At 31.5% G+C, this 9,686-nt stretch overlaps 1 long non-coding RNA gene across 1 annotated transcript; it reads right to left on the bottom strand.

Moving 5' to 3' along the window:
• Positions 1 to 295: 295 nt before the first annotated feature.
• On the bottom strand, positions 296 to 4,243 carry LOC118056628 (uncharacterized). Its single transcript, XR_004688833.2, has 2 exons — positions 4,003 to 4,243; positions 296 to 1,120 (listed from the first exon to the last, which is right to left on the bottom strand). It is a non-coding gene; the product is annotated as an uncharacterized lncRNA (long non-coding RNA).
• Between the last annotated feature and the right edge of the window lie 5,443 nt (positions 4,244 to 9,686).

Here is a 9,686-nt window from a genome sequence, read left to right as displayed (position 1 = left end):
AGGATTTTTGTTTTTGTATTTTTCTAAAAAAAAAATTTAAAAAAATATTTTTAATCTTGGGTTAGAATATTATAATATAAACTTACAGCCCGATTATTAAATAAAAAGGTTGATAAATATGAGAGATCCACAAACAAAATGACAAGGTTGGGAAACAGTCAATATTGTAATTTTTAAAACAGTTATTAATTTTCTTTATAATTTTTGAAAATCAATTGGGGTTTGTTTGGGGAAAAAAAAATCAGCAAAGAAAAATAATCACTCACATGTCCTAATATCACATGCTCAAACCAAATCACAAAAATAAAATCATATCAAGCAACATTTCACTCAAGTTAAACATGTCAATCATATAAACTAGTACACAAACATGAGGCATATGATTGAAGAGACTTCAAAAGTTCAAGGACTCAACCTGCAAATGGCCAAAAAACCAAGAAGAAAAACTATATGAATTAAAATGCACTACTGATGAGGAATGGCTGAAACGCTGGTGTAGAGAGGTTCGCTGCTCAAGTTGCTGGGCTGAGAGTTGCTGGTCTGCTTGACAGAGGAAAACCACAGACTGCACTGTTGCCACTAGTGAAGTCTGCTCACAGGTTGTATCCAAGGACTGCTATCATGACTGAAGCTCATGGTGGAAATGAGAGGAGCTTCCTGGAGTAGAGATTAGTACGGTGAGAGATGGTGGTGCTCACGGTGCAAAAAATGAGATGCTACCGCAACTGGTGAATATTCTATTAGAGTTCATGGATGTTGTGTGAGGTGACTGGTGGCAGCACTACCATGGTGGCTGGTCTTGGAGGAGCTGGTGTTGGGGTGGAGACTGATCCTGGGGAGGAGCTGCTGGTGAAAAAGAAAAAACTCGGATGCAGTTGAGAGATGGTGTGACTGATAAAAAACAATCTCTGCTGCTGTTGGAAGGAGGAGCTCCACTGCTCACAGTTGAATCAGTTGTCGATGCTAAAAGGATGAAGGCTGAGCTGCTGTTGGAAAATCCTTCATTATTGCTGGAACGGGTGAAGATGAAATAAAGGCCGACTCTGCTGCTGCTGAAGCTGCTGGTCTAGCTGATTCACTTCTTGTTGTTCACAATGTTGTTGCTGTGAGTGGAGTCTCTCTGTTGGAACAAGAAAAACAAAGCTGCTGTGAACAGAGAAGGCGAGGGGGTGGACGTTGCTTGGCTGCTGGACGTGACTGATGCTGAAAAACCTCTGCTACTTCTCACGGCTGACAGAAGAGAAGCTGGCGTGACTAAAAAGAAGACTCCTGCTCACGGTGTGGAAGACTGGCAGCTGTGAGGGAGAGAAGGCTTCTTGTTTTTCTTGGAAAGAAGAAGGTCGCATTTTTGTACTTGGTGATTTATGAGAGAGAAGGGTCTCTTCTTGTTGGATTGTTATTGCTGGAGAGGATTTTTTTTGTGTGTGGGATATTTTCTTCTTTTTCTTATTACCCCCTCTTTTGGTGTGAGATAACACCTATTTAATGACAAAAATGTTGTATTTTTCCTCTCAATTTTTTGGTCCCCAAATAAATTTGGTGACCAAGTTCAAAATCACTTTGTCCCTTATTTTTTTTCTTTGTATTTTTGGTCTCCTTGCCCATGTATTTTTTTTCATTTCTTATTTTTCTTTTTCTTTTTCTTTTTTTGTATTTTGGTATTTTTGAAAAAAATCATTGTCAATGCTGACTCAATAAAAAAAAATAAATAATAATTTTGAAATAGGCACGTTAATAGCTAAACGTGTTGAAAACAATTTCTTGAATTTTAAATTCTTTTCAAAAGACATTGAGAATGCTGAAAATATGTCAAAATATATTTGTTTTTGGATTATTTTTTTGTTGTTTTTTGCTATTTCTGATTTGTTTTGAAAACTATTAATAAAATGAGATAAAAAATCAGGTTATTACAGGAAATAACAAGAAATTCTTGTTTTTTTTTATAGTTTAAAAGGTTTGGAGTCGTCACCTATTATTTTGATTGCTATAAACCCCAATTGGTATTCAGAGTCCGGATGGTTGAGTATAGACAGGACAATATCACTTCTAGTACACCTTATCCTAAGTGATGTGTTTAGAAGGTATCTCAAGAAGTTTGTGTTGGTTTTTTTTTTTATTACATAATAATTTATAGTAAGTCTATGGCAAAGCATTTAGAGCATTTAAAAAGGGTCTTAGAAGATTCAAGTTGTACTGGATTGGCCTCCTCCTAAGATTTTAAACAGTTAAGAGGGTTCCTTGATTTTACAGGGTACTACTGAAAATTTGTAAAGGGGTATGGGTCTATTTGCAAGCCATTAACCTAATTGCTAGAAAAAGATGCTTTTAAATGGATAGCGGAGTCAGCAAAGGCATTCAATCAAATCAAGAAGGTTATGACCCCATCTCTTGTGCTAGCCTTACCTGATCTTAATAAGCTATTTGTAATAGAAGTTGATGCTTATTGATTGGTATTGCAGCTGTACTGATGCAAGAAGGGCACTCTATGGCTTATATCATCATATTATTAGGTCTAAGGCAGCGAGCCCTAATGACTTATGAGCGGGAAATGTTAGCAATCCTACATGCTATGAGCAAATAGAGACATTATCTTTGAGGAAGGCATTTTAAGAACATGACTGATCATGTTAGCTTTAAGTAACTTTTGGAACAAAAGGTATCTTCACCCTCTCAGAATTTCTGGTTGGCTAAGTTATTGGGGTTTGATTATGATATAGAATACAAGAAAGAAAGAGACAATATAGTTGCGGATGCCCTCTCAAGGAACACTAGTGGGGAACTATTTACCATAGCAGTTTTTACAATCTCTACTTCTATTATAGATGAGGTCAAGGGTTCATGGGAGAAGGATAAGGCAATACAGTTTATCATTAAGGAAACACAAAAGGTTCCCACATCACACCCTCACTACAAATAGGTGAACAATCACTTGAATAGGAAGGGGAAGATAATGGTGGGAGATGACCTTGAGTTGCGGAGTGAGTTGATTTCTATGTTTCATGATTCTACTCTGGGGGACATTTAGGAGCTACTATCAATGCTAAAAGGGTGGGAAGTTTATTCTACTGGAAAAGACAACAGAAACATGTTAGGTAATATGTAAGAGAATGCCCTACTTGTCAGAGGAATAAGCTTGAGAATGTACCTACTCCTGGGTTACTGCAGCCTCTACCAATTCTTCAAGCACTCTTTATTAACATTAACATAGGCTTCATAGAAGGTTTACCTAAGTCTTATGGCAAAGAAGTTATATTTGTGGTAGTAGACAGACAGTAAGTATGCACATTTCATGGCTTTGGCTCATCCTTACTCCGCTGGAAAATGTCTTTAAATTGCATAGTCTACTTGATACTATAGTGAGTGATAAAGATTCAGTTTCCTAAGTCAGTTTTAGAAGAATTTATTTGCCTATAAAAAGGTGGACTTACTCTATTCTATGGCTAAGTAGTTAACAAATGTCTGGAGACTTATCTAAAATGCATGACTGGGGGGCACTCCTAATCAGTGTTCTAAGTGGCTTTCTTTAGCCGAATGGTGGTATAATACTCATTACCACTCCTCCACCAAATCAACTCTTTATGAAATTTTGTATGGACAAACACCTCTCATTCACACTCCCTATTTTTCCCAAGGATTCTACTATTGATCAGTCAACTGATGAGTTCTTAACCAGAAGGGAGGAGATGCTTCAGTTAATCAAGGATAACCTAAAGAAGTCACAGCACATGATGGTGCAGTTAGCAAACAAAATGAGAAGCGAGAGGATATTCAAGATTGGAGATTGGGCTTATCTTAAACTACAACCTTACAGGCAGAATTCAATAGCGCAGAGAAAATCACAGAAACTAGCAGCTAAATAATTTGGCCCTTATCAAATAACTGAATGAATTGGAGCAGTAGCATACAAACTTTGCTTACCCACAACTGCTACAATCCACCCATTATTCCATGTTTCACAATTGAAATGACTGGTCGGAAATAGAAGAGGGCAAGAAGATTTACCTGTAGAGTCACTGGAGCCTACCCTGCAACCTCAAGCCATCTTGGATTGATGAAGGGTGAAAAGACGTAACCAAGCAGCTACCCAAGTTATTGTACTTTGGAAGGGATGTCCACCATCAAAGGCTACATGGGAGTTTACGGATGAACTATCTCTCAGATTTCCAGGATTTGCCTTTGAGGACAATGGTGTGTTTGAAGGGGAGGAAATGGTTACAAAGGGGAATACCAGAGGCGAAATGGTTGCTAAGGCTTGTTTGTTTGCAGGAAAGTTGTTTCCTTTTGGAAAGTGAATTTCTGGAAAGTGAATTCCGAGAAAGTATTTTTCGATATTTGGTAGTGTTATGGAAATGAACTAAAAAACAATTTCCAGTGTTTGGTTGTGTTATGGAAAATGAACTGGAAAATAATTTATTAATGAATTAATTTTTTTTCAAATTTATCTAATATATATAAAATATTTAATATAAAATATTTAATCACTTATTGCCATAACCCAATTTTTGAATAAAATAATACAAAAATAAATGGATAAAAATATATTTGAGAATGGGGTTAAAAACAACACAAATTCAAAGTTCAGGGTTGAAATTATCAGATTTGAGAGTAAATTGGTCAAAAATTGAAGAATTAATAAGTTTGGAAATTTAATTAAAATTTGGATTAGTTTAATTAATGAAATTAGAAGAATTAATAAGTTTGGGGACTTAATTAAACTTTTATTTAATTAATTAAATAAACTCAGGGACTTAATTGAAATTATCCAAGGGTAAAATTAAAAGGTATTTTAATTGAGATCCAACTGTCAAATTTCCAAAGAAAGCAGGGATCAAAATGAAAATGTCACTTTCTGTCGAAACGGCGCTGTGCTGGGGATCGTGCATCTTCTCCATCCCGATTCAACCGGAGACCTGAAAATCTGCAACAAATCCGATCATGGTTGAGGGGCAAGCTTCTCTATAAAAGGGAGAAGAAAACCCAGCACCATGGAGCCAGCAACAGGGGAGGCAAAAACGGATACAAAAACCCAAAAAAAAAAAGACGAACGAACAACACAAGGCGACTGACCAAAAAACCCAGAACAGAGGGGAACCTAGCAACAGAGGAGGAGCCCAGCAACAGGGGAGGCAAAAACAGGGAAGCATTGGCTAGCCAACGCATGACGAAGCATCAGCCTTTTTGTCCCGGGTTGCGCCGCCTCTATCTGAACAGACAGACGAACCAAAACAGAAAAGAAGAAGATCGAGGAAGGCAAGGATCAGTGTTTCTAGCTCTGTCTTCGTCCCAGAACGCAAGCAAATAAAAAACAGAGAAGCTGCAAGCATTGATCAAGTTGGCCATTCACCTTCAGTTTCTGCTCCAAGTCCTTAGCAACAGAAGAAATAAGGCAAGAAAGACGCAAGGAAAGGTGCCTTGCCAAGTGTGGTTAATTCACATAGAAGGAATATAATAAAGAGAAGGAAAGTGTTTTCCTTAGAATAAGAAAAGGAAAACACTTTCCTGCTCCAACACTTTAATTTTTTGTTGACTGGAATTGAGTTTCCGTTGACTGATTTTTCTTATGCTTGCCAAACATGGGAAAGTAGGGAAAGTGGTTTCCAGGAAAATAAATTCCTGGAAACAAACAAAGGCATCATATTTTTGAAAAAAAAATGGACTAGACTGGATTTGAATTGAAGATCGTTGCTTCTTGTAATTGGAGTCAATACACTGCGTTTCATTTACAACTTATACGCATCATTTTATTAATAAGCTTCTTTAATTATGTTTGTAATGAAGTGCAGTTTTTTTTTTTTTTAGTATTTTAAAAAAGGTTTAGAATTTTTTTATTTTAAATTTATTTTATATTTCCACGTCATTTTAAATATGTTAATATTAAAAATTAATTTAAAAATAAAAAATATATATTTTTTTTAAATAAAAAAACACATGATAAATTAGCACAAATGTTTTCTATCTACCTTCCTCTCTTTCCCTGTCTTCTTCTTTTTTCTTCTTCTTCCTACCTTAAAACTATCCACGCACCTCGACTGGAATTGGCTCTCAACCATTTTCAAACGTTATATATATATATAACCAAGAAATTATGTCATTTTCTTTCACTCAAATGAATTCAATAACTAAATAAAAAGAGATTTGTTGTACTTTCTTAGATTTACAAAATTTAAAGAGTAAAAGTTACATTTTAAAAAATAATTTATGTAAATGCCCTGTATTTATGTGAAAACACACTATCAAAATTGTAAAAAAATAAATATTTTAATTTCATTTAATTAATTAAGTAATACTTTAAAAAGGCATGGGAAGCGCTTAGCTTCCCCGCCTTTTCAGTTATTAATATATTATATTATTATAATTATTATTATTATTATTATATTATATTATAGAACTATTTTTTTTAGTTTTTTTTAATGAATATTTTTTGTTTGATTTAGTTTGTTAATGTTATTTTTTTTTATTTAGTTATCACATTTTCATGATATGGATCTAGGGTTTGATGGGTTAACCTGATTTAACGAGTTAACCCAGATTTTTTTTTAATTAATTTTTTTTTATTTAGTTTAGTTTTGTTAATGTCAAATTTCTTTCTATTTAATTATCAGACTTTCATGACACTTATCCTGGGCTTGACGGGTTAACTTGGTTTGATGGGTTAACCTCGTTAATTCTGGGTAAACTCGTCAATTTTTTTTTCTATTTAGTTATCAAACTTTCATGACGTGAATCCCAGATTTTACAGAATAACCTGGTTGAAAGGGTTAACCCAATTAATTCAATTTGTTTTTCTTCATTAGTTTTTTCCTTCATGTTGGTTTTTTTTCTTTTTAATTAATCTATTTAATTATCATATTTTTATGACACGACCTTATAGCTAGACCCACATCCAATATTCTTGGGTTCAATGTTTACAGTCAGTCTCACTTAAACTTGGATCATAGCAAGTTTAATATTATTATTAATATTATAAAATATTACTTTTAGATCAGACGTTGCAGCCACACCCAATACTGTTAAAATCTTAGTTTTTTTTTTATAATATTTTTTTATGTTAAAAAAATGACCCACAATATTACACAGGTCATGTAACAAATAATACTTTAAAAAGGAGTGGGAAAAAACATTAGCATTCCCCCACATAACTTTTTTTCCTTTTCCATTCCATAAGAACCTTCTTTTTTTCTCCATATAGTCATTATTATATTGTATCCATCCTGGATGTCGAAAAAGTGAAGATTAGTTGTTTTTTTTTTTTCCATGTTTTTTTCCCTTTTTTTCCTAGATTTTACATGTTTTTTTTTTTTCCTTTTTTTTTTTCAAAATTGTCTCCCTTTTTTTTATTTTATTTTTGTCTTTGTATTTTTTTTAAAATTATCTTTATCATTTTTTTTTAATATTAAATTACTAGAGAATTTAGTTTTTGTAGTTTTTTTCTTTAAAACATTATGGATTACTACAATATTTTCTTAATATAGTTTTTTTTTTTTATGAATTTTTTTTTTCAAAATAATCTTTGTCAATTTTATTTTTTCATATTAAGCTGGTTGAGAATTTTGCTTTGTAATTTTTTTATTTACAATAATGTGGATTGTTACAATGTTTCCCCAAATAGTTTTTGTTTCACTATAATGTCTCCCCGCATGTTTCTTTTTTTAAAAATTATCTTTGTCGAATTTGTTTTTAAATATTAAGCTGGTTGAGAATTTAGCTTTAACTTCCCTTTTTTTCTTTTTCTTTTTCAAAAATTTTTCTTCTTTTTTTTCATTTTTTGTGTGTTTTTTTTTTTAGAATTGTTTTTGTTGATTTTATTTTTTTATATGGAAATGGTTGAGAATTTAGCTTTGAAATTTTTTTTCTTTAAAACACTATTGATTGATACAGTGTTTTTTTCACATAGTTTTTTTTTCCTTTTTTAATCATTTTTTGTTTTTTTTTTCCAGAATTGTATTTGTCCATTTTTTTTTCATACTGACCTAGTTTAGAATTTTTCTTCGTAGTTTTTTTTTTCTTTAAAACATTATGGAATGCTATAATGTTTCTTCCATATGATTTTTTAAAAAATTATCTTTATCGATTTTATTATTTTTAATATTAAGTTGGTTGACAATTACAACTATGGATTTTCTCATGAAACACTATAAATTGCTATAATATTTCCCTACATAGTTTTTTTTTATGATTTTTTTTTTTAAATTATCTTTGTTAATTTTTTTTCATATTAAATTGGTTAAAAATTTAGTTTGTAGTTTTTTTTTTTAAAAAAAAATATTATGAATTGCAAATAATTTTTTTTATATAAATTGTTTTTAATTTTTTCAACAAACATTCGACAAGACACAAACTCGCGATATCACGTGGGCATTAGCATCCATAATTAATCTATAATTCTAAGATACTGTTACAATTAAATAAAACAAAAATAATAATTGAGCATGGGTCCTCCATTTAAAATCCCGAAGTTAAAGATGATTATAAGAAAATCACATAAAAAGTATTTTTAGTTGAGATTAGTTTGGAAAAATATATGTTTGGTTAAAACTGTGGTTGAAACTGAGGTTGAGTAAAAAGTAGTTTAATGTGTTTGGTTAAAAAAATGCTTTTCAAATTGAGGTTATAAATTAATATATATATATAATATATATATAATATATATATATATATATATATATTGTTTTTAATTTAAATATTGTAGATTAACTATTGTTATTACATCATAAAATAAATAATACTTTATATAAAAATATTTTGTATTGTTTCATTAAACCATTTACAATTCCATCATGTATAAAATACATTCGATAAGAACTACAGTTTTCATTGGTTTTGTAAGCGCGCAACAACATCAGTGTAAACTATTTATCAAAAATAAAATTGGGGATTGTGATCAAATTCTACAAATATTACGTCATCAAGCGATCTTCTTCTAATTTATATAGTGTTATTGGATAATATGAAACACTAGTTTTTTTGAAATAAAACATAATTAAAAATAAAAATATTGTTTTTTTACTGGGTCGGAACCCGGTTCAATACATTTTTATAGTTTTGGACCAGGTCTGATATCCACTGTTCATATGAATAATGGAGGAACTCTCCATTGTTCACTTAAGTGCATAGTGGAGAGTTCATTCTCCACATGAGAAGACGCAGGTAGGATCGCAGGAGAAGAACGTAGGAGAAGCAGATAAAATCTATTTCTCATGAGTTGAGGTTTGATCTCAGTTATTAGGTGGGACCCATGTAAAAAAAATGTGAAGTTTGATTAACCAAACAATTTGATTCAGCTTTTGTTTTCAAGTCGCTGCCGCTACCGCAGTGCTAAACGGGCACTACGAATATCTCCTTACTTCTCTTATAATAAACTAGATACAGGTGATATAAATTTTTTCAAATAAAAAAAAAAAGTGTATACAAGTTTTTTTCAACATATTTTTATAATTAAAAAAATTTAAAATAAAAATAAAATTTTTTATGCATATATATAATCAAATAAATCAAGAATTATATACATTAACAAATAAAAAACCATAATCAATAACTAAAAAATATTAAGAAATAAATATACATTAAAAATATTTAATTTCGTAAAACAATATTAAGTTCATGATTTATTGGTTGGCCAAAAAAGCAGAGGCCAACCAATAAGTTGATGAAAAATCGTGTCCACTTACTTTGACCGAGCGATCAAT

This window comes from Populus alba, chromosome 19 (genome assembly GCF_005239225.2).
Source record: "Populus alba chromosome 19, ASM523922v2, whole genome shotgun sequence".
Taxonomy (NCBI): domain Eukaryota; kingdom Viridiplantae; phylum Streptophyta; class Magnoliopsida; order Malpighiales; family Salicaceae; genus Populus; species Populus alba.
Note: the sequence above shows the minus strand (reverse complement) of the source record. Positions and strands in the feature narration are given on the sequence as shown.